The 24039-nt window shown below is 39.8% G+C and overlaps 1 long non-coding RNA gene across 2 annotated transcripts in view; it reads right to left on the reverse strand.

The window, feature by feature from the left end:
• The window catches only part of LOC146545588 (uncharacterized), a 114744-nt gene that overhangs the window by 33555 nt on the left and 57150 nt on the right, over positions 1-24039 (reverse strand). The window contains exon 4 of one of the 2 annotated variants that reach the window (XR_014881254.1): positions 15905-16000. The exons of the other annotated variant lie outside the window; for it this stretch is intronic. This is a non-coding gene — a long non-coding RNA (uncharacterized LOC146545588). The remainder of the gene's footprint in view (positions 1-15904; positions 16001-24039) is intronic. 2 annotated transcript variants of the gene reach the window in all.

The following is a 24039-nucleotide window of genomic DNA, read 5'->3' on the forward strand; positions in this document are numbered from 1 at the left end:
GCAGTATCAGATTTGCATGAAGCTCACCACTAGAAGAGACAAGTACATGTGGGAGTGTGCGTTTATGCACATTCAATAAATTTGATCTCAGAAACCTCCTTTTCTTAAGCATTTGCTGTTCGCTATCAGTCAGCCAGACTCTGGTCTCCTTTCTTCCTTCCTAGGCCGTTCAAAGAATCTGATGTAAAGGGATCCTGGACTGTTTTAAACTGGTGCTGCAGCTTTGTACCACCTTCTCACCCTGCTCAGACATAGGTGAGAGCAGGGCCAGAGAGATAGCTGGTGTTCACAAATCCCCTATGAATTCTTCAGCAGTGGAGCCTGAAAATTAGATAAAATCACCCTGACTCAGGGCTGCTTTCCAATTTTAAATCCAAAAGACTCTGATTTGAGTCGTGTTTCCATACAAAGTCTGTGAGAGGTAAAGGTTATGTACTGATCACGCTAGGATATCTATTTAGGACTTAGGATATCTATTTAGGACTGAGATCATTATCCTTATGAATATATCTTCAAGTCTGCTTTCCTTTTATCGCAGTAAAGTTCCTTCTGGTTCCTTCAGATATCTTCTTTACATGGAATATAGATTTTTTCTGTTATGTATAAGCATTATCTCCTTTCCTCTTTCAGCTCCCATCTGTAGCAGCCAGCAACATATCATATATAATTTGTAAAAAATCCTTTCTCCACTTCATCTTCTTTTTTAAAAGCTGTGCATCTGATTTAATTAAAGAAAAAAATATTGGTTTTAGGTTGCACATGTACAAGGTTCAGCTTTCCCTTTCCACCTGCCCTGGAACCTCCATCTCTACCTATTTGGTTTGCAGTGACAAAAGAAAGCTGAAAGCCTTTCCAGTTGATGAGTGTAAGTCTGTAAATTAGAAGCCCTCACCGATGGGAGGTATTCATCACTTGGGTTTTAAAACAGCCAACAAAAAGAAGTTTGTTTTAGGAAAAGTCCTGTTTTGCCCAGTCAATGGAAAATCTAGGCCAAGAAAATCTCATGAACATATTCACAGACTAGCTGATTCAGGCAGTCCTTTAGGTAAAGTGTGACACATTTCTTGCAATATCAGTTATTCCTTGAAGGCATGGCTCCTAGAGGCCCCTGGTCTGCAGGAATCTCACCCTTTTAAGCAGGTGTCTGGTGTGCAGAGTTCTGGGGGAAGGTGAAAGACATAAACCAACCCAATTCTGCAGTTTTACAAAAAGAAATAAACCTTATTTTCATTTTATTCCAGTTTTAACTATACAGTAATCTTGCTATGGGTCCACATGGAATAAATCCCTGTCCCAGTAAGCCCAGCTATAAGTGAATAGCTATAAATTAATAAATGGACACTGAAACTGCTGGGCCAAAGGAGGCCAAGCAGGAATTTTACCTCCCCCAGTGCCACTATTTTATAAAGCTGCCAAAGGGACTGCCAGCTGTGTGCGTGACCAGGCACACAATTGTTCAACAGTGTTCACAATACTGTAGTGCAAGGACAGCACAAACAGTACTGTAGACAAAACAGTTCTTTCAAAATGATCCTTATTTAAACATTTTGCAACTGTAGTGCTGTTTGAATTGCAGCAGGTCAGAATTTACTTTCTTCATCACATTTATCTACAGAATTTACTTAACTGCTTTCAGTGGAATTTTTCTATCATAGACATAAATGAGGAGAACAAACCAACATTTTGTGCAGGCTTATAGAAATTCCTATCGGGCATAATGAATTCAGCAGCAATAAATATTTCTCCACTTAAAGAAGAAAAAAAAAAAGCAGGAAGTGTATATCAAAATCATAGGATCATAGAATGGCTTGGGTTGGAAGAGACCCTAAAGCCCACCCAGCACCCCCCCAGCCCACCCCTTAACATCTAATTTAAACTTCCCCTCCTTTAGTTTAAAGCCATTCCCTCTTGTCCTATCACTATCAAACCATGTGAAAGTCGATTTCCATCCTTTCCATCTTATAACATCCCTTCACAGTGAGGTCTCCCTGGAGCCTTCTCCAACCTGAACAATCCCAGCTCCCTTAAACTATCTTCAATGCCGAGGTTCTCCAGCCCTCTGATCATCCTTGTGGCCCTCCTCTGAATTCATTCCAAAGCTCCACATCCTTTCTGTACTGGGGGTCCCAGGCCTGGACACAGACAATCTGTATGGGACCTCACGAGGGCAAAGTAGAGCTGGTGAATCCCCTCCTTCTCTGTGCTGCCACTCTTCTTTTAATGCAGCCCAGGATGCAGTTCACCTTTCGGGCTGCAAGTGCATACTGCTGGTTCATGTCCAGATTTTTGTCTACCAGGACCCTCAAGTCCTTCTCCTTCTTATTATATCCTTTCCACACGAAACTAAAACACAATTTCTCTCACTGAACTGCAAGATTCATGGATGGCCTCCACTGTAACAATGACTGAAAGTTTGAAAGTACATACATCTGCTTGTTTCTATCACTTCGAACTTCGAATGATGAAACACATTCTCCATCAAAGTTGTTGTACAAGCATCAACTGGATAAAGAAGCCATTTTCCTTTGGAGTTTTAACACGAGTAAAGGAAGACTCTGGAGCCAAGGAATTGTGCATTTTCTAGTGTTGTTCTTTTTCCTTCAGAATAAACCAAAAATGCCACAACGCATCTCACCAACTGACCAATAGTCACAAGAACCTCATCTTTCTGTTTCTGCTGCCGTTCTCATGCCCTGCCCTCCTCTCTATGACGCCCAGCACTGAGAGGCCTCTCTATACATTTTTTTACTTCTCAATATGTCCTATCCTCCTGTGCTGGACTTTTTGGTAGGAAAAAGAAACTTTATCCTCCTCCCTGTCCCCACACAAACCCTGCCTATGGCAGTGACCATTTAGAACTGAAACTTTTCCTGCAGGCAATGGGATTTACCCCTCTACACTGTGCTCATCATCCAAGTCATATGCCCAAGGAAATTTCTAATTACTGTTGGAATTGCAAAGATTTTATTGGGGCGAAGGAGCAGTAATTATAAAATTCAGCTGATGCTTTTTTCTGATGCCTTACTGCAGATATTCGTATCTGATTAGCTGCCCATTAACATTAATGTCTCCTTTGTCATTAGTGCTACAAAACATAGGCTCTCCTTGTGCTGAATATCCTTGTTTCTGATTATGTTTGCTCAGACACATTAGAATTCCTGTTGCAAAACTGAATTTCATTTTGTTACATTCTAGAAGGACCATCTAATCTCTGATCTCTCTGCTGTGGCATTTTGATACCATGACAGTCCTTTGCAGCAGTTTTTGACTTATTACCTTCTGGGAATTTAATTACCATGCTATTTACCACTGTCCTTGCTTGAGATGACTGGACGAATCAAAACACACAGAATAACTGAGTATTTTTGTTTGCCTATCTCACTGACCAGAGAGGGCTTCATTGGACCATGTGTTATGTCCACCAGTGACAGTTACACGGTGAGGAATGATGATGGAGAAGGCTGGGGGTAACAACATCGCAGAGTCTTCGCTGAGACATATTCACTACCTTGTGCTGGGGCTGCAAAAACTGTTGGAAGAGAGAATTTGTAGGAACTGGTAGGCAGTTTGCTCTCTTGTACAGCAAGTTGTCTTTCTCCTCCATATTGTCTTAGATTGCATCAAAAAAGAAAGTGTTCAGCTCCTCAAAATAGCAATAATGTTTATTAATAAAGTATCGATAAAGAATATGTTTGCTTAAGTAAGGGTTATTTGATCCTTGCTTATGTGATCAACATGAATCATGAGAATTATATTTAATTGGATTATTTTCAAGAGGAAGGACACAAGGCATAGTCCTACACATATGCTTCTTTCATTTTCTGATGGACTTTGCATACAGTATAGGCACTTTGTAATAGTCAGTGCACAATGCACCAGTGAAAAAGGAAAGTGCACATGAGGCAGAAGTTTGGAAATTGAGGTTTTCAAAGAGAAATGCATTTCTGTATTGAAAAAACAGAAAAGAGAAGAGCAGGGCTTCAAGGGAAAAGAGAAAGTGTGCTTATGACCTAGTTACAGTGTGGTACCTTTCTCTTCCGTTCAGTGCATTGCATTGATTTCTTGGTCACACTCTCGTAAAGTAAACAGGGCATTTTGAGATAAACTATTCTCTCCTTAGTTACAAGCAGTTTTTGTTTTTGTTTTTTTTTTAATAGAAAAAGAAAAAAAATGAAAGAAAATGCAATTCCCATCAAGTTAATCCATGAGTTTTTTTGTTTGTTTGTTTGGGTTTTCACCACCCCTCCTAAAAGAAGCTCTTGTGTGTCTCCAGCTTTAATAAGATATGGGGACACTAAATTCAGGGTAGTAATTTTCATGGATTGTAGCTTTCTTTTATGCATCAAAATCCATTTTTTTTTAAATAAAAGGCATTTAAACGTAGAAGCCCTAGCATTTCTTATGTCTGGAAGGCAAAGGATTCTGAGCTGCTGTTGACACTTTCATGTACAAAGCAGTAACCTGCAGGAAGATGGCTCCTTTGTGAAATTCAGCTTTATCAAAGCAGACAGCTGTCAGCTTCTTACCCACAGCACACATGAGAAGTTATGCCCCAGCCCCCTTGTATTGTACCAGGATTACCTCAGAGTTTCTGGCTGCTATAGGTCTTTTCCTCCCACAAAGCAGACAGATGAGGGGCAGTCAGCAAAGCACCCTCTCAAATTTTTAAGGTACAGCCACATCTTTCCAAGGTGGGGACCATCCTCTGTTCTGGTCCCACATGTCCCTCTCTACCTGCAGCTGCACAGCTCAGAAGTTGTTGTGCCTTAGAGACCTGTGTGTCAGGGAGCCTGGGGGGGCAGGGGCTTACCAAAACCCTTAGAATGGAGATCAGCCACCACTCCAGAGGTCTTTGCAGGGAGGGCACATCAGCAGTGGTTCTTCAGCTCTAACTCAGAGAGAACATGAAATAAGGGACCAAGATAGGAGCGACCATGCCAACACCACAGCATGAATCCTAGCCCTTGTCTTCTTGAGCAAACTACAGATACTTAAGCGCAAGTGATGGCTGGAATCTAAGTTGGGGCTGGACCACAGATGGCTCACTGTGCCCGCTACAGAGCTGCAGTACAACCCCAGGAGTCTCCATGCTGACTGAAGTATGGCTGTAAGGTTATGAGAGATCAAGCACCAGGCTGTCACATGGCAAGGTCGTGGCATTAAACGGTAAAATAGGCAGCCACCACAAAAGGTGCAGAGTGAACCTTAGACTGAATAGTAGAAGTGCACATGGACACAACTGACTCCATAGGTTCTATATTTCTATCCTTCGCAGACTAAAGAAACTTGAGATTTTGGTATGGGAGAAAAAAAAAAAAAACAGAACGTTTTTTCTACTTTTCTACCTACTCCATTCCTTACCCCTCAGTGATCTCACTGTGGTGTGATTGAATTATTCATAAATTGCTTTCCACACTGTAGCCTGAAAGTGGCCACACTGTTGACAAGTCAGACTTCCCCTCGAGCTGTCTGTAGTTTCTGCTTGTCTTCCCCCATGGACACTAAGGACAGCAAGAAGGCAACCTCCTGCTGCTTAGGATCCACAGACATAATTCAAACACCACAACCACAGTCTGCACTGGGCAGTGGCTTGATAAAAAGAGAGCAAGCCATGAGACAGCAGTTTCACTTCCTCTGCGCTTTGCTGCTTCTTCTGCACATGCTATTTAAAGAGCATTATGGGATTCTGTGCACTTAATAACAGCTCCTGCAGAAGGATTTGGTTGCTGAATACAAATAAGTAGCTATGTGATTAGGTTTCATGCATTTTGGGACATTTTATTGTATTTTCCATTACTTTTTTTTTTTTTTTTTTTTTTTTTTTTTTTTTTTTTTTTTTGTAAGAGAGAATTCAAGCAGGGTGGAAATAGTCTCTCAGCCAACAGCCTCGTATCTCACAAACTTCCAGAACAATGCCTGTCCCTCAAGATGTGTGGTTGATTTTTAAATTGCAAAGAACTATTTTTCATAAGTATTGTGGTATTTGAGGAAGCCTGCCACCATCATCTCAGATTATCTCAGGTTGAAAAGTCAGATGCCTAGGCAAATACTGGCTACTCAGATGTTGGTAGCATTTAATTTCTGCTTACAACTGGAAGGAGAAAACTGTCACTCTTTACTTCCCTGTACCATTCCCTTACCTGACAGTCTCCCTCCCTCAAAACTACCTGCCCCCTCCACTCCTCTCCTTTCAGTCTCCCAGTCTTTCTTTTTCTGCCAAGCCTTCTCTTCTACATCAAACACATGGAGACTTTTCTTACCCTGCCCTCACCATTTCTGTTTCATCCTGCTCCACTTCCAGCAGACTCCATTGCATGTTCCACTTTTTTTTGCCTTGCTACATCTCTACCCTAACTCCCTCCGGACCCTTTGCTACTGTCCCCATCTTTGCTCACCTTTCTTTCTGACTTATCCCTACCTACAACATACCTTCCACACCAATTGCTTTTTTGCTGCCACCCTCACACATTTCCTTGTCTTGCTGCCTTCCATTTCTCTTCTGGCTGTCCCATGGATTAAGGAAAATGTTATCATGACAGTGTAATTGCTTATGGAGTAAACATATGTTTCTATTGCAGGGGATCTGCCCGTGTAACACACATACTACATCTCAGGTGTGGGTGCTTCATATCCATCAGCACATCTGCAGGCTGAACTTAGAACTCATGCTCAGCAATAGGGCCGAAATGTTGCTGTGGTGAAATAACAAGAGGAAGGACCAAGAATAAGACATCGTAAAATGAGATTTTGCCAGGGAAAAATGTCCCACATTGAATTAAAATTTCGAACTACCCCAACAGTGCATCTCTTATTTTGACCAAAATAAGGGAGTTTTTGTTCCCATGTCATCAAGTTATCTGGGCGCATCTGCAGGTTTTTTTGCCAATTTACTAAGCTTCGTGTCCCTGGGATGATAGGCCTTACACTTATTTCATGTTTGGCTCTCCTGACAGCATGCCTACAAAAGACACACAGTGGTATCCAGCCCCAGTTTCTCGTTGTATCTGTTGAGACTGGAAGTAGTGGGCAAAAACTAGAGGCAGGAAATCTTAGGCTGTTCATTAACAAAATCTACAACATTAGTCAGTGAAGCGAAGCAAGAGATAGCTGGGGGAACCCAGAGAGCCTCCATTTTGGGGTTGAAATGATACCTCTCACAATTTGCTTCTGTAGCAAATCCTGTCCCAAAATGGGGGGATAGTCTGAATGAATATCCGTGGCCCTGGCAGGTCTTTTTTCTGAGAACCTGCTTGGAGGCTTTCATGTAAACATTTCTGTGAAATGTCAAATAGTTTCTTTCTACTTATCTTTGCCTAACTTTCCACCACCTTTAAAAGCCTGTGTATTATAATGTTACTGTGTATGTTTTCAGAAATGCTCAGGTTTAGCTCCAAACATTAATTTAAAATGTAAAACTTTCATGGTTTAACAACTGGGTTATTTCTGTTTTACATTTAACTGAACTTTTTCTGCCATCCCTCCCACAAGGTGAATTACATGTAGAATCTCAAATGTTCCGGTCATCATATCTGCCTCATAACTTAATTACTCCTTCACTCTTCCCAACAGGCTGCAACAGATTGCAGCTTCTGACTGATTCCTGACCTTTCTTCTTTTTAATTCCTTCCAGTTAAAATGGGTTGTTTTTCACAAAGTTTTGCACTGTATGCAAAAACATTGCCATTTTTAAAACATATTTTCATTCTAATAATATCTAACATCTTTTTTTTTTCCCCTTCTATTAGGTTATCAGTGTTTTTCAGCCCTTGTTCAAAAGCCATTCCAGTACTTCTTCAGCATAAGCCCTATTAAACTGTCAATATATGCAATATCAAAATACATAACCCATGTGTCTGAAAGACATTTTCATTTGCATCCTGGTCTATGCTATTTCAGGCACTCTATCCCATCCTGTATGTTAGTAATTGAAGCAGCCAGTCCGATACGTGTGGAAAACTGAAACTGAGTCACAATCAGTACTCAAGAAAACAGCTCTGCATGGCCTGTGTGGCATGACATCACTCACCCTTGAAGAATATGCATGTCTGAGCACAAGTACCCTCTTAAACAATCCATTCATAAAGTCCTTTTAGAGAAGATGACATAAAAGAGCTAGAAGGTGTTTGTAAGGGCAAATAATTTCAGACTGTTTTAACTTTCCTCCCTGAAGGAGTTCCCAAGCAAGGCACAATTGCAGTATTGAAATTATTTAACTTTTTAGTATTGCACAACACTTTCTTAAGAACCTTGGAAAACATGGTCTAGATAACATCATAGTATCATAGTAACATAGGTCTAGTATCATTTTTAAATGGATCCAGGACTAGCTGAAAAGCCTTTCTGAAAGAGCAGTTAATGGATGTTTCAGTGTGGGAAGGCATTTCCAGTGAGGTCTGTCCTGATTATGATTCTATGAAATATTGTCAATGATGCCTTGCATGACAGTATAAGCTGTATGCTTATAAAATCTGAGCTTACTCTCAAGTTGACAGGGGTTGAAAGCATCTCAAAGGACAAGATAAGAATTCAAAATGATCTTGATAAATTGAAGAAACTGAAATCAATAAGATGAAATTCAGTAAAGACAAGTGCAAAGTGATACACTTAGCAAGGAGAAATCAAATGCACAAATACAAAATGAGGAATAACCGGTGAAGCAGCAACTCTGCCAGAAGATGCCCTGGGGGCATTGTGTACCGTGAGCTGAATATGAATTAGTAATAGGATCCTGCCTTAAAAAGGCTGATGACATTCCCATATGTATTAATATAAGTTATTACAGGAAGTAGTTTTTCTCATTTACTTGGTATTGGCTATGTCATTGCATTCCACTCTGAACAGCAGATTTAGTAGAGGAGAAAATCAGTCCAGAAGAAAGAATGAGAAAAGACAAGAGAATCTAGAATGTTATCTGTAAAGCAAGACTGAAAAGATCTTTTGTGGGAACAGAGACTATTGTGAAATTTATTGAAAAGTTTTTATTACAAAAATAAATCAATTGAAGAGGACAAGGAAAGGCGCCGTTGGCTTAATTTGCAGAAAGACACGTTCAAAGATGAGATTGATAGAAATGAACTAAGATGAGAGTGAAGAACTGTACTGCAGAATCTCTTCACTGAGTTACATGATACTGTAGGAAACTTTTAACTCTAAATGGAGAGTTATCTTCTAGTGCTGGCCTAGGTTTACCTAGGAAAATTAGTTGAATAACATGTCTGTTGTTCTTCAGTGTTCAACCCCATACTGTAGAACTCCAACTCCATTTTCAGTTCTTCAGCAGTTGTCTATCTCAACTACTAATTTTAGCAAAAAACGTGGAGATAAGGGATGGACTGAAAGTGCTCTCTAAAATTGTCTTGATAAAATGCTGACACAAAGGTCAATTGCTTCTTGAGCACACATTGCAATGTTGGACAAACACAGAATAAAGTCACAATTTCTTATCTACTAGATCTACAGTTTGAGAGAAAATGAATGCAGGTAGGTGGTGGCGCAGAAGAACTTCAGAATAAAATATTAATCAGTGCAGGCAATGGTACAAGCACACGAATAGTACATTCATCGCCAAATTTTGTAGATGTTGCAGCCGAAAAGAATACTGACTGAGATCTAAAAGGGAATAAAAAAGTACCTTTACAGGTCAGTCTTTTCCTTACACTAGAATAGTCGGGAAAAAAAGGAAATATTTGTTCAAAAAGATAAAAGGCAAGCAACCAAGAGAGGTAGTTGGGCCCATCAGAAGAATGTAAATTCTTTTAGATGTTGGGAAGTGACAGGTTACAGGAAGAGATCTTGAGAAAAGAGTAGATGCCTATACACTATGAGGTTAATATGTCTAAAAATAGACATGGATAATGTGGCAGTTCAGGAAAACCAAATATACAGCAGCATTCTAGATGGATCAAAGGTAGAAATGCTGCTTTTGCTAGAGATGTGAGTTGACATCTTACACCCTGAACAAGCACTTCAGTTGTATGGATGGATAAGAAGAGCTATATCTATGACACATTTTGTGGAAGAGTCTTTCACAGTCTTGATGTGTGAGCTGAAATGTAATTCAGGTAATATCCAGGAAACAAGGCTAAGTGAAAGTCAGGATAATGGGATCATCCAAAGCAAAGTAGAATGTGGCAATGGAGAGGAATTAGGAAGAAAGCTAAGAAATTGCCTTTTAAAATACTTGGCTTGTATTGGAAGTGGAAAACAGATCTGGGGCAGAGAACTAAATTTCTAGGTCATTTGCCCTCACCTCTAAAATACACAAACATTTCTGCCCATCCACATTTCCAATTCCTTATCTGCAGGAACTTCTCGCAGACAGAAAGTGTAGAGGGACCCCCACATAATATCCAGAGAAAAGATAAAACAACCACCTAAAAGAACGAAGAAGTAGTAATGAAAACAGGAGAAGAAAGATTCGAAGAAGCCAGGGGAAATCAAGAAATCTGACAAGAATCACCACAATAATTCTGACAAGTGAGCTACCACTGAGTACAATTTCTCAGGGTCAAGGAGATAATCCACTTCCTAGAAACTGAAGCCATAATCTACAGGGACTGTGAACTCTTTATCATCCAAACTGAGTAAGTGTATTTCAGATTCTATCCTCCAGGCCAGAGGAGGTTCAAACTTTCAAGTGGCCATCTGTTACTGAATACTATACTTTTTGCCCATCTTACTGGGTCCTGCACATATCCTCATTCATACTTAAACAGTGGATAAACTCTGGCATGATTCTGGCACTCTTCAACTCATGGCTAACAATATTTGCCCTGGGATGTTAGCTTTCCTGGACTACCTCCCTAACCAAAACCATCACCAAGCACTGAGCACACACCACTTTAGTACTGATGGCTGAGCCCTGCCACACTGACTGTAAAGCCCCAAGGCTGTCTTGTCAGCAAGGTTTTCTGCTACCACTGGAGCAGATGTCCACACTGCTCTGCAGTGGATGCGCCTTGGCACTCTGTAATCTTTTGTGATCAGGTGGAAATGATAAAATACTGAGGAAGATCCCCATCTCAGCAGGCAAATGCTAGTAAGGGAAAGATGACCACTGGTAAAACCTCCAGAGAAAAATGGGAATGGTAAGCCCAAGTCTCTTGGATTCATAGAATCATAGAATCATAGGATAGCTTGGGTTGGAAGGGACCTCAGAAACCACCTAGTTCCAATCCCCTGCTGTGGGCAGGGTTGCCAACTTCTAGATCAGACCCTAGATCAGGCTGTCCAAGGCTCCATCCAACCTGGCCTTGAATGCCTCCGGGAATAAGGCATCTACAACCTCTCTGGCAGCCTGTGCTAGTGCCTCACCACACTCTCAGTGAAAAACTTCTCTCTGACATCTAATCTAAATCTCCCTTCCTTTGCTTTCAAACTATTTACTCTTGCCCTTTCACTACCTACCAAAGTAAAAAGCTGATTTCCCTCTTGTTTATAATCTTTTAAATGCTGGAAGGCCACAATGAGGTCTCCTTAGAGCCTTCTCTTCTCCAGACTGAACAAGACCAGCTCCCTTAGTCTCCCTTCAAAGGAGGGGTGCTCCAGCCCTCTGATCATCCTCGTGGCCTCCCCTGGATCTATTTCAACAGCTCCACATTTTTTTCTTAGTTGGGGGGCCCCAGGTCTGGACACATCCAGATGGGACACTATGAGGGCACAGCATAGGGGAACAATCACCTTCCTCAACCTTCTTGCCACTCCTCTGTTGGTGCAGCTCAGGATACTGTTGGCTTTCTGGGCTGCAGCACACACTGCTGGCTCATGTTAAGTTTTCATCTACCATCACCCCCAGCTCCTTCTCTGTGGGGTTGCTCTCCATGAGTTCTTCTCTTGGTTTGTATGCATACCTGAGATTACCCTGACTCAAATGCAACACCTTGTGTTTGGTTTTGTTTAACTTGCTAGGCCCACATGACTTTTTTTACTCACTCGAATTATTTTAAGAGTATTGCTTATTGTTTTCTTATGGAAAGACTAGTCATTATTAGTCTACACTGATGATACAAAGCTGGGAGGAGTGGCTGACACAACAGAAGGCTGTGCTATCATTCAGCAAGACCTAGACAGACTGGAGATTTAGGCAGGGAGGAACTTGATGAGGTTTTACAAGAGCAAATATAGAGTTTTGCTTCTGGGTAGGAAGCACGCATCAGTACAGGTCAGGGAACGATCTGCTGAAGATGAGCTCTGTGGAGAAGGACCTGAGGGTCCTAATGGATAACAGGGTGACCACAAACCAGCAGTGTGCCCTTGCAGCCAAGAAGGGCAATTATATCCTGGGGTGCATTAAAAAGAGCATGGCCAGCAGATTGAGGGATGTGACCCCCCCCTCTACTCTGCCCTGGTGAGGCCACATCTGGAGTGCTGTGTCCTACTCTGGGCTCCCAAGTTCAAAAAAGTCAGGGATCTCCTAGAAGGAGTCCAGTGGAGTGCAACAAAGGGGACTAAGAGCCTGGAGCATCTCCAGTATGAGGAAAGGCTGACTAACATGGATATGTTCAGCCTGGGGGAAAGAAGACAGAGAGAGGATCTCATAAATGTTTATAAATATCTAAAGTGAGGTGGGAGGCAAATGGATGAGGCCAAAATCTTCACAGTGATGTGTAGTGATAGGATGGAGAGTAATGGCCTAAAACTTGAGCATTGGAAGTTCCATACTAACATGTGGAAGAACGTTAAGTAAGGGTGATGGAGTACTGGAACAGACGGCCCAGAGAGGCTGTGGAGTCCTCTTCTATAGATATACTCAAGACCTGTCTGGATCTCTACCTGTGTGACCTATTGTAGGGAAGCTGCTTTGGCAGGGAAGTTGGGCTCAATAATTTTTTGAGGTCATTTCCAACCTCATTAATTCTGTGATTCTGTGATTTTATGATTCTGTGATTCTGTGATTCTGTGATACGTACTATGAAATTATCCTGATTTTATGGATTGAGCAACGAAGATGTATGGTGTGTAGCACTTATTCTCTCAGGGAAACCCAGAATTCTTCTGTAAAACAGCTGTTCTCTCTTCATAATTAATTAATAAACTTTTTATTTCTGATCTTATAAAGTTTATCTGATTTTTTTAATTGAAAATCTACTTTTTTTTAATTTTCTCTGCATAATCTCTAGCTATGAATAATGAAAAAATTAAGAGCGTGACTGCAGTATGAGGACAATGTGAGCAGGAAGAAGAGCTGAGTCATGGTAAGCATGTGGTCTTCTCCCTCTGTTGTACTTCTCACAAGGGCTCCCTGCATCACCAGCACTGGCTCTGCTCCACGGAGAGGAAGGCAGCATAGCAGCTGCCTACATGCAGACACAAATCTTACAAGGTGCAAGGCTCTCCTTTTTACACAGGGAAACTATTTCTGCTTGTAGAGTTCCTTATATTCTCTAAAAAAATTTAAAATGGTCTTTCCATCTGCATTAAAATGCAGCTGTGAATTTTATGGATTGATGTCCAAATCATGAAATAAGGTAACAGTTGGAAAGGGAACCAAGAACTACTTGCTCCAGCTTGAGAGTCTCTTTTCTAGGTGTAATTTTCTCAATTTCATTACTTATCATTTGAAGATTATAAAATATCTTTTCATGACCCTTCTGTAATGTGGCCTGTTGCACTGAATTTAAAAATTGAGATTGCAAATACAGAATAAGTGGGAAGAAAGAGACTCAATTTCAGCTCCAGTGAACAGTCTTTATTTCTTCTCCCTTCCTGCTACTTTTATACACCAGTGGATCTCCAGTGACACCAGAGATTCTATATCTTGCAGCCGTGGCAGAGTTGGCCCAGCCACTGAGGGAGACTAATCATTTAGAAACAGTGGACAAACAGTTCAAAAAACTCACTCCCAGTTCTTTCTCCATGGCGGTAGAGGGTTTGTGTTCCCTTCATGAACAAACTGCAAAGAAATATACCTAATATGTATTCAGGAAATACCAGCTAATATCAGCCAATATTTGTGGCTTCTTAGAAGTTTCAGAGTAAGTTGAAAAAAAAACCTTGTATTCTTGGTCCTGGAAAAATACCACCACAGTTTCAAACATTGCATTAGACTACCTACCTCTCTATGTTTGGGGCTCGTTATATTTTAAGAGTCCTCCATTGCATTCTACAAGTGAACATCTTACAGAATCACAGGATCTGAAAGGGATCTCAAGAGATCATCAAGTCCAAGTTCCCTACCAAAGCAGGTACCCTGCAACAGGTTGCGCGGGTAGGCATCCAGATAGGTCTTGAATATCTCCATAGGAGACTCCACAATCTCTCTGTGCAACCTGTTCCAGTGCTCCATCACCCTTACCTAGAGAAGTTCTTCCACATGTTAGTATGGAACTTCCAATGTTCAAGTTTTAGGTCATTGTTCTTTGTCCTATCACTACACACCACTGAGAAGAGACTGGCCTTATCCGTTTGCCTCCCACCTCACATTAGATACTTTTAAGCATCAATCAGATCAGTCTTATAGAAATATACACAATTCTGTCTTTTTTGAGGGGGCTACTTCTGCATTCCCTGGGAGCAAACAAAGACAGACCTCAGATGCGTCACAGCAGGCAGTGCAGCACCCCCATCAGAGACCGGGGCTTGCCTGTCTAGGTGATTCTGGCCAGTTCTCATAGTGATTTTCCCATTTCTCACTATGTAGACACATTCTAGGTGAAAACAGGGCCAACCTACATTTAAAAAAAAAAAAAGGTGAGAAACAGAAGGAGCCAGAGCCATCATGATAAGGCCAGTGCCTCAAACAGAACACCTGCAACCATAAATACCTTTCTGCATCCAGATCAGAGAGGAAAAGGCTTGCAGATGTGGCCACAGGGCATGTCTCCCTGTGGAAACCTGGAGGTGCAGCAGCCCCAGCAGTAGCCATTTACACCTCACCTGGCTGCTCCCTGCTGCTGAGCACTGCCAGCAGCCCCAGTACCAGCATGACAGTGCACATCTTCCGAGTGGTTTTACATTCCTGACCTCAGATGGGAATGAGACAGAATATGTAAAAAATGAACAAAATAAGGTGCAATTCATTAATCATAATGCTAGTTTACTAAGAAAATTGTCATCAATAACCTATGCTGGGAGAGAAATAGAAACATGACTTTTGAGTCATTTTACATATGAGGACAGAAAATATTTTACATTTACATTTATTCTGCAGTGTATAAAAAAAATTGAGGTGACAATCATCTTTATTTTTTTTTTTTCTTATTAGTCACATTTTCAGGACTTACTGTAACAACTTATCTAGCCCATTTCAACCATAGATGCAAAATTCTCAAGATTGTTTTCAAAAACCGTATTTTTCACATCAAAGCATTTGAAAGACCTTTAATGCTATAAGATTTTAAAGTATATATGCAACACTACAGGGCAAGTAAAAATAAGTAGAAATAAATGTCTACAGTTAGGAGTTAAATTCTAAGGAAATATTGACTCTGAAAATAATTTAAAAAAAAAGTTTTAAAACTAAAAGTGAGTATGAATAAAAAATTAATCACTGGAAATCAGATTGCTGCTGTATGGGATGTTGCATGTTTAAAAACATTGTTGAAAATCATTCATATAAAAAGGAGATTGAATTTGCTCTGAGAGGCATAGATCCACTATAGACAAACATTTTGTATCAATGGCACTTTGTAATTAACCATTTATCTTAGCCTAATATCTGAACACCATCAATTCGCATAAATATCAACAATTAACATAAAATCATTTTTATCATCTGTTGCCATCTTTTTTTTCACTACACAGAGTAAAAATTTTGTGTTTATATTTTTTCATATTTTTTCATTGTTTGTAAATATGCAATTCTTGAAGCGTTAAAATCCAATCAGAACCGTGGTCTGTTCCTGAAACCGAACCCATTACACAAGGATCAAGGACAGACAGAGAAATGAAAGCTCTTCCTGGTTACCTTGGCATGTTCTTGCTTGCTGCAGCTGCCTCTCCCACCCTCTTGTTTCCATGGCTATCTGAAGCTGCTGTGGTGCTTTGTATCTCCTAGGAGTGTCTTCAGATAGATAAAAATGAAGTCATAATCTTTGCACACTGAAAATAAGTCAAAAGCAGGATCAGAACTTATAGAGAGTGGATAACTTCAGCTTGTAAATACACTTTCTTGGCCCTGGCACCAGGGAGGTGAATGTCAGGCCATTTCTGCTTTGGATTCAGTGGAAAACATGGTTACAACCTGCCAGTTTTTCTTCAGTGACAAATTCAGGACTTAAGCTCTTAAGTCACCATTTGAATTTAACTTAATTTTAGCCAAAATCTAGACTTGATGAACATATGTCTCTTATACATCTGCAGGGCTATAGGCTGAAAAAGTATAGAAGGGGATTAGTGAACACAGAAAGAAGTCCCATTACCTTTCCTTCTCCCCCAAGCAGCTCTTATGCTGAAAGGAAAACAGCTTTCATTTCAGTGGGACTTGTCCACTGGGAGCAATACAGATGCATTTCTGACTTTTTAGCTCAGATCTTTCTTTCCCCCAAACAAATGTCACTCAGTGGTAATCAGAACTGCTCTCCTCTCCTTATCCCTGGTGCCTCTGCCCTGGGTTACTCAACAGAAAAAAAACTCAGAAGCTCCAATGGAAGCATGTTAAAATATCATATATTTTAAATTAGTCTCAGCTACCTGTCCTAAATATGCCTGTACACTCTGGAAAAATTACACATTACAGTCATGCAATGCAACCTTTAACTGAGGTTTTGGTCTGACTTCATAACATGAATGGCCAGAGTAAGTGCAATTTTTCTATTACTGGCATAACAAAGAAGGTTTTTCCTACTAATGCTTAAAACGCATGAAATATATGAAGAATTCCAATTCTTTTGAGATAGCCTAGACAGGGAAGCAGAACCGAAACCCAAATTTCTGTGCAAACTTGAGTTTAAAAAATTCCTCTGGGACTGTGATCAAAAGTAATGACAAAACAGGGAGCAGTCCTTGGAAAATGGTTTTGCAAACAAATCTCAGCCTCACAAGACCATTTCTTCTACTGCTGATGCCTTTGTAGGCAAGAATCACATTTATTCTAGACTTTCGTTGATCCTCAGTCATATGAATGAGAAATGAGATTTTGCCCATCTCCATTCTCTTTTCTAACTTAACATATGTTTGGAAATTCAAGGCAAGAAAACACACTGGCTTTTGTGACAACCCAAACTGTATCCCTGCTGGGTTTGGGTCAGTGGTAGGATCCAGATCCTCCTAGTTTTATTTAGTGCAGTTTGTAAGTCCTGCAATCTATCAAATTTAAATTGTCATTAATTAAGTATTGGACTGCAAGATTAAAATTACTTCAAAGGCTAATATATTTTCTGTTTCTCTTGTTCTTCAGAAAAAAAATAATCTTAAAGCAAGGGTCCCATTTGTTGTCCCCATGGCCAGTGTGCTGAAGGTTCAGTTCACACCATGTCCTGGGGTGCTTTCTTGTGTGGGAAAGACCACTTTACTGATGCTCTTCCTCCACGTCTTCCCACATAGGGAGCATTTGTGGCAAGGAAAAAACTACTGAGTTGCCTCAAACAGTCATGCTCAATGGCTTAATGTGGGCCAAACAGGGAAAGAGGTTCTCTGTAATCCAGCTTGAATGACAAACAGTCAATGAAGACAAACAAAGAAGGTAACATAAATGAAAGAAAAAAACACACAAACAAACATACCCTTATAACAGAAATCCCAACCAACAAAACACGCTTTTAGCAGTATGATTTGCTTTGAGCATCTTGTTTTGTTTTGGGCAGTTTTATGCCTTCTCTGACCGCATGTTCCAGCCACGTTGTTACAAATATTTCCCCATTATTTATTGAATGGACAAACAATAATTGCAGTGCTTAAGAGAAGTGTTTATTCTTCTAAATAGAAATATTCGCACTGCGAGCATTTACCTCTGAGCTGATTGGAGCCTATTATAATCCATGGAGAAAGACAGGCAGGCTGAAGACTTGATCCGCCTTATCTAAAGGCAGGAGTCTGAGATATATTTGATTGATAGGATTCTATAGTAGAAGTGCCCATTTCTTTTCACTGGATCTAATGAGAGATCCACACAATGAGGTCAGATTAGTGAGCTCTGTCAGTTATCTTGTGCAGATAAATCTGTTAACAAGAAATAGGCTGTTTTATGTGTTGGGTTTTTTTTCCTGTTAAAAAACAAACAAGAAGCAACAAACTTCGAATCTTCTATCCTATTCCTCTACTGAGGAAAAAGAACAAACAGCTTGTCAAAAAGATATTTAAGCTAGAGGTTAAAAGCACAGGTGGAAATGACTTGAGCAAAAGGATTAATTTAACATTAGGACAGTGTCATAAAATTAATTCTTGCAGTCTACCATTGAACATTATTTTTCATGTCTACCTGAAGTATGCTTCTGATTTTGCTGATGATTACCATAGATTTTGGCTGTTTTTTTCCATTTCCACGATCACGGCTCCTTGGCTTTTGTTTTATGTTCTTCTATTGCTCAAATATTAATGCAACCCTAGTGGCAAGTGTTCAGAAGCCCAGATGAGATGCCAAAGGTTAGTAATGAATTTTGAACAAACACTACTGAAATGGCAGTGCGCACTTGAAAAGGCACCATTTTTCCCAGTTGTTCAATATTGTATTTAACTTTGAATGCATTTAACCTGTGGGTGTCTTTTTCATTTATCAACAGCACACAACAGAGCACTGCCATTTTGCACTCTGGTTGGAAAGTGTTACCTCAGCCTAATGGACTCTTTTTACTGCAAGGGAATTATTTACCTAGAAATGCTACAGTGGAGGGTCAAATTATTTTCCACAAGAAAACAACTACTTGAGATTTTTTTACAGGATAAGACATTGCATTATGGCAGTTGCTCCTTTAATTGCTAAGGCTAAATAACATGCTGAAATATACATCATTTAGGGGCACTCCACAAACTTAGTAGGCCATTCCTTTCTGATGATTTTTGAGTTGTAGGGAAAGATAGAATGGATATTCATCAAAGGGAAGATTAGTCAACTGTTAGTCCATTAACTTTATTTGGATTATGTTCCAATAGAGTGACTGAGTAATTAAAACTGGACAAGTACAAAAGTTCTATTTAATTTGTATTCTTTTGTACAAGGGTTGTTCCAAAAGTAATGATCATATCTTATTATTGGTCCACAACATCAGAGGCGGATGTTGGTGGTATGACAGTAAAGGCTAAATCTTCCCACCAACAGTTACATTTTGTTGCTCTGTGATATGACAGATGACAGCAGAGAGGCAGTCTGACAAAATGGTGTTTGACATGAAAGTGAGTATGAAGCACAGGTGCATCATTGAATTCCTCCATGTGAAAAAAAAATGGCACCCCATGACATTCATTGAGTCTTGGTAAATGTCTATGGAGATCAACAAGTGGATGTGAGCACAGTGGGGCAGTGGGTGGTGCATTTCAGCGGTGGTGACAGTGACAGTGAGTGGTTCACCTCTGCTAGTGCACTTTTTTCCAGTGAGGCATGCAAGCTCATTGCTGGCAAAAATACATAGCTCATGGTGGTGACTTCATTGAAATCAAGTGTTCTGTAGCTGAGAATTTGCTCTATCAAATTGTTGTGCTCTTTGGATCTGTTGTAATTTCCATGGAAATAAATAGGAGGCATTACTTTTTTTTACTATGTAAAAAGTATCAGTTAGGCCTAAACCAGGAAACAATGTTACAATTGATCAACCAAGTTGTTTATAAGCAACATGGCAGCAGCAAGGAGATAAATAACAGTCTATATGGGTTTATAAGGATAAGAATACAAAACAAATCTTATTTTGTAGAAACATGGCAGCCATGGCAGCAGAGGGACCATAGGGTTTACATCTTGGCTTGGGAACTTCTAGATGATGATACCATAGTAAGCAACAAACTAACTGAAAAACAGTACTGTGAAAATAGTTGTTGGCAGCTCATGTTAAACCAGAGGATATTTGGAGAGGAGCTTGGCAATGTCCTGGCGAAAGCCTGACTGCAAAGAATTAATGTGCAGAAAGAGGGAAGAAAAATCTACTTGTGTACTTTGGAGACAATAGGAAACACAGAGGAGCTACAGAACAGAAACAGAAACACTCTATGGGGGACGACAGTGTGGCATTGTAAAAAGGAGTATTGAGTATTAAGCACATAAATAAACTCTCCACTCTTGCCAGCACCACTAAGGCTTCAGCAGCAGTGCTACACCCGAAAAGCTCCACATTTTGAGACAAATCTAGGAGCAAACAGCCCATGATTTAAGATTGAAAATGCCTCGGAAAATCTGAGGAGAGGCATATTATAATACTTGAGCAATGTATGGCTGATAATAGGAGAGGAACAAATAGTTCTCCACATCAACCCAGGGGGAGCATGAGGAATCAGTGAGCTAAAACTGCAAGATTAATGTAAAACAGGAAAATTTCCTAGGAAAAAGAAGATAGTAGAATCTACACCATGGGAGACTTTAAAAAGCAGGTTACACAAATGTTTGCCAGGAACGAATTAAGTACAGCTGATGTTGCCTTAAAGAAAAGATTTCTCCAACCTTTTCCAGATGCTTTCTGCTTTTTTTCATTGGATTTCTATTATTTCTATATGTCTCTATAGCAAAATCTTGTTCTCTTCTGAGAGAGAAAATGAGACAGAACATCCAAAATGAACAGTCCTGAAAGGCTCTTAATGAAACCAGTCCTGAAAGGCTCTTAATGAAACCAGTCCTCTAAAACAGTTTTGGACAAAACATTCATGCAATTCACAGGCAGTAACAGAACCAAATGATATAATAAATGAACTTATCATCTTAGTTTCTAAAACAAACAGGCCTTTTTTAGCCTCACATTTAATCTACAATAGCTCATTGAATTTATGAAAATGTAGCAGTGAAGATGTAAAGTCTGGTCCACTTAGTATTTGAGCTCATCAAGTACATACTACTAAATGAAAAAAGAAGGAAGAGAAGAACTGAGAATTGAATCTCTGCTTTTCCATTCACTCCTTGGCTTTTCCTGAAGGCCAGCTGCTGGCTCTCTCTGAGACACTACCCCAGACTAGCCTGGGCAAGATGTCACTTGGACATGGCTCAAGAGACAACACTGATGTGAGCGTACCCAGTGCAACTCTCTGCTGGAGTCCTCTTCCAACCATCTGCCCTCAGACACTGGAGTTGTTTGGAATTGTTCAGCCGGGAGAAGAGAAGGCTCTGCGGAGATCTTATAGCTGCCTTCCAGTACCAAAGGGTATCTAGGGGTCTAGAGGAAAACTGGAGAGGAACTCTTTATCAGGGAATGCAGTGATAGAGCAAGAGGTAAACAGTTTTAGAAGAGGGTAGATTTAGGTTAGATGTTAAGGAGAAAATTCTTGGAGGGTGGGTTGCCCAGAGAAGTTATGGATGCCCCATCTCTGGAAGTATTCAAGGCCAGGCTGGATGGGGCCATGGAAAACCCGGTCTAGTGGAGGGCAACCCTATTCACAGCAGTGGAATCAGAACTAGTTGATCTTTAAGGTCTCTTCCAGCCCAAATACTTCTATGATTCTGTAATTTTATGTCCTGCAATACGGAAACACCTATGATAGACTACAACACCGCTTTTACAGTGTCCCAGGGACTCTGAGCTGGAAAAAGGCACAGAAGTGGCACAGAAAGGCACCAGACGCTCATGGGTGGTTCTGAGGAGACGCAGACTCAAGGACTATACAAAGCAGACCCAGCTGTCCAGTTCAGCCTCTAGGAACATGTGTAACATGTGGGCAAAGTCAGAGATTAGCATCTGGCTCTCTTCTGTAAACAGTGTGATTGTGGTCTGTCTCCTGCAGGTTGCATTGCACAGAAGTGTGATTATAGGTTCAATTATGTCTTCAGAATGACAATACCTGAAAATCACCAGTTTTAGAGTTCAAATAAGATACTTAACGTGCCTTCATCTCTTTCAGCACAAGAACCAAATACATTTGATTTTTGACTTCACACATATAGCATGGACTTGATAGTTCATATTAATCATGATAGATAAATTAAAAAAAATTCTCTCCCAGAACATCTTGCATTACTTACTATATGCATTAATAAAAATTAGAAAAAGGTAAATAAATGATGATCAAGCATTTTCACAATTATAATCTGAGATTTATAAGTATTTGGAAGATATTACAATGTATGATGCAAAGCACTTTGTCCATAATAACAATTATTTCTAGCTGAGGCATAAATAAAGGTTCCTTTTTCATTGTCAGTAGTGATTCCAGCAAAAACAACAACAGCAACAAAAACAGTTTTCAAGATATAGGAGGCCACTACTCTTTTTTTTTTTTTCCTGGATTTCTTTTTTTTTTCTTTATTTAATTTTTTAACAAGAAGGAGATATGCGGCTAATGATTGGCTGGACTTTAAGTTGTTAGTGCATCACTAGCAACAAAATAATATTTCTTCTAAGTTTTCATAGAAGTAGAAGATTTCTGGTATTTTTTTTTAAATATAAGGAGAGAAAAATGCTTTTCCTCATAAATATAAAAAGCAGAGAGATTTTCAAGCAAGTAATATGCAGGATTCAATAGAGGCTCCTGATAAACTTGCCTACAATATTTACTGAATATTATCGGGATATTAGCTCTCTTCGGTCAAAATTCTATCCTCAGGCAAACAAAAAAGTCGTATCTAATACATTTCCATAAAAGATTTTCATTCAATAAACCAGAACATTTGAAGAAAATACATTAAAGAGTATTCCTAAGCATTTCTAAGTCTGGGACGCATACCTTTAGAAATAAAGATTTCTAGTTTATATCATATCCTATTTTGAAAGCAGTCTGGAAAATGGAAGATGAGTGTTTCTGATGTGGATCTAGTTAAGTTTCATGACAATGCTAATTCCTTTCTTTTGGTACATTACATTCTCTGTACTCCTCAATTACATTTTTCTTTCCGAATTACAACTACTTTAAAAATACATAATACTGCATGTCCCTTTTTGCCTAATTCATTTTAAGAAGTGGTCCTTTTATTCATCAGCTGGCAGTTGTTCAAAATATTATGGGCTAAAGCAATTTCTGATATAATTCTGTTGACCTCTTAGCACTTAGTCAAAAAATGAAGTGGAGCCACTTCTGGTTTTATCAGCTATCTGCATGATTACAAGCATAAATACAACTATATTTTTCCTGGTGGTTATGTAATGCACACTTCCCCTGCAGCTCTTTTATTGCATTAATTCCCATGGATGGATCCTCCAGTGTTAACAGTCCCAACTGTGAGCTGGGAATCCTCCAGCTGCTCATCCCATGAGTTGATGATGACAGGAACAGATGTGTCTGTTTTTCAGACTAGTTGAAATCTGATGAGTTTGCTCTCATTCCATAAGGAGCAGACAGCACACTTTAATTGGCTTATATCCTTAAGAATTTGTGAAGGTCAATAAAGAAGACAGCTCGCCAAAATATAGGGCAGGGTATTTGCATGGGGAGAATTGCTTGTACCACCTTTAAGTGGTCTTCAGGAATGAAGATACTAAAAACTAAATGCCATCCAGATTCCTCCAGGCCTGTCAGTGGGCTCTGGGTTCAGACCACAGCTCTTCTACAGACTTAATCAAACACCAACTCTGAGTGGCAATACTGAGAAGGAAATACTGCTGATGTTTACAGTATGGAGGCAATGAATGAATGGTCTTTAGCCTTTGCTTCCTTTTCCTGTGAGGAGGCAGAATCATACATCATGGCGGGTCACACTGCTGGGGCCAAGGATGATTCTTGACTCTACAAGTGAGAGCACTGCAGTGTGGCAGGCAAAAGGATGAGTTGCCTTGGACCAGGTTTATGACCAGGTTTGTGACTTCAGGAAAGCATTCAGGAATCTAAAAACACTTGGTCAAAATGGGTTTATTGGCTTTTGAAGAATCTCTTTTTATTTAAAAGTAAAAATAAAAATGTTGATTTAATCAATGGACTGAAATACCTTGTAGGAATGCTATAATTAAAAAAAAAAAAAATTTCCACTGCTTTGTAGTCTAAATGCACATATGCAGTTACTGTGAAAATAGTTGGAGCTGGGAAATAAATGTTTGAGAGACA

The sequence above is a fragment of the Meleagris gallopavo genome, chromosome 1 (genome assembly GCF_905368555.1).
Source record: "Meleagris gallopavo chromosome 1, MGAL_WU_HG_1.1, whole genome shotgun sequence".
NCBI lineage: Eukaryota > Metazoa > Chordata > Aves > Galliformes > Phasianidae > Meleagris > Meleagris gallopavo.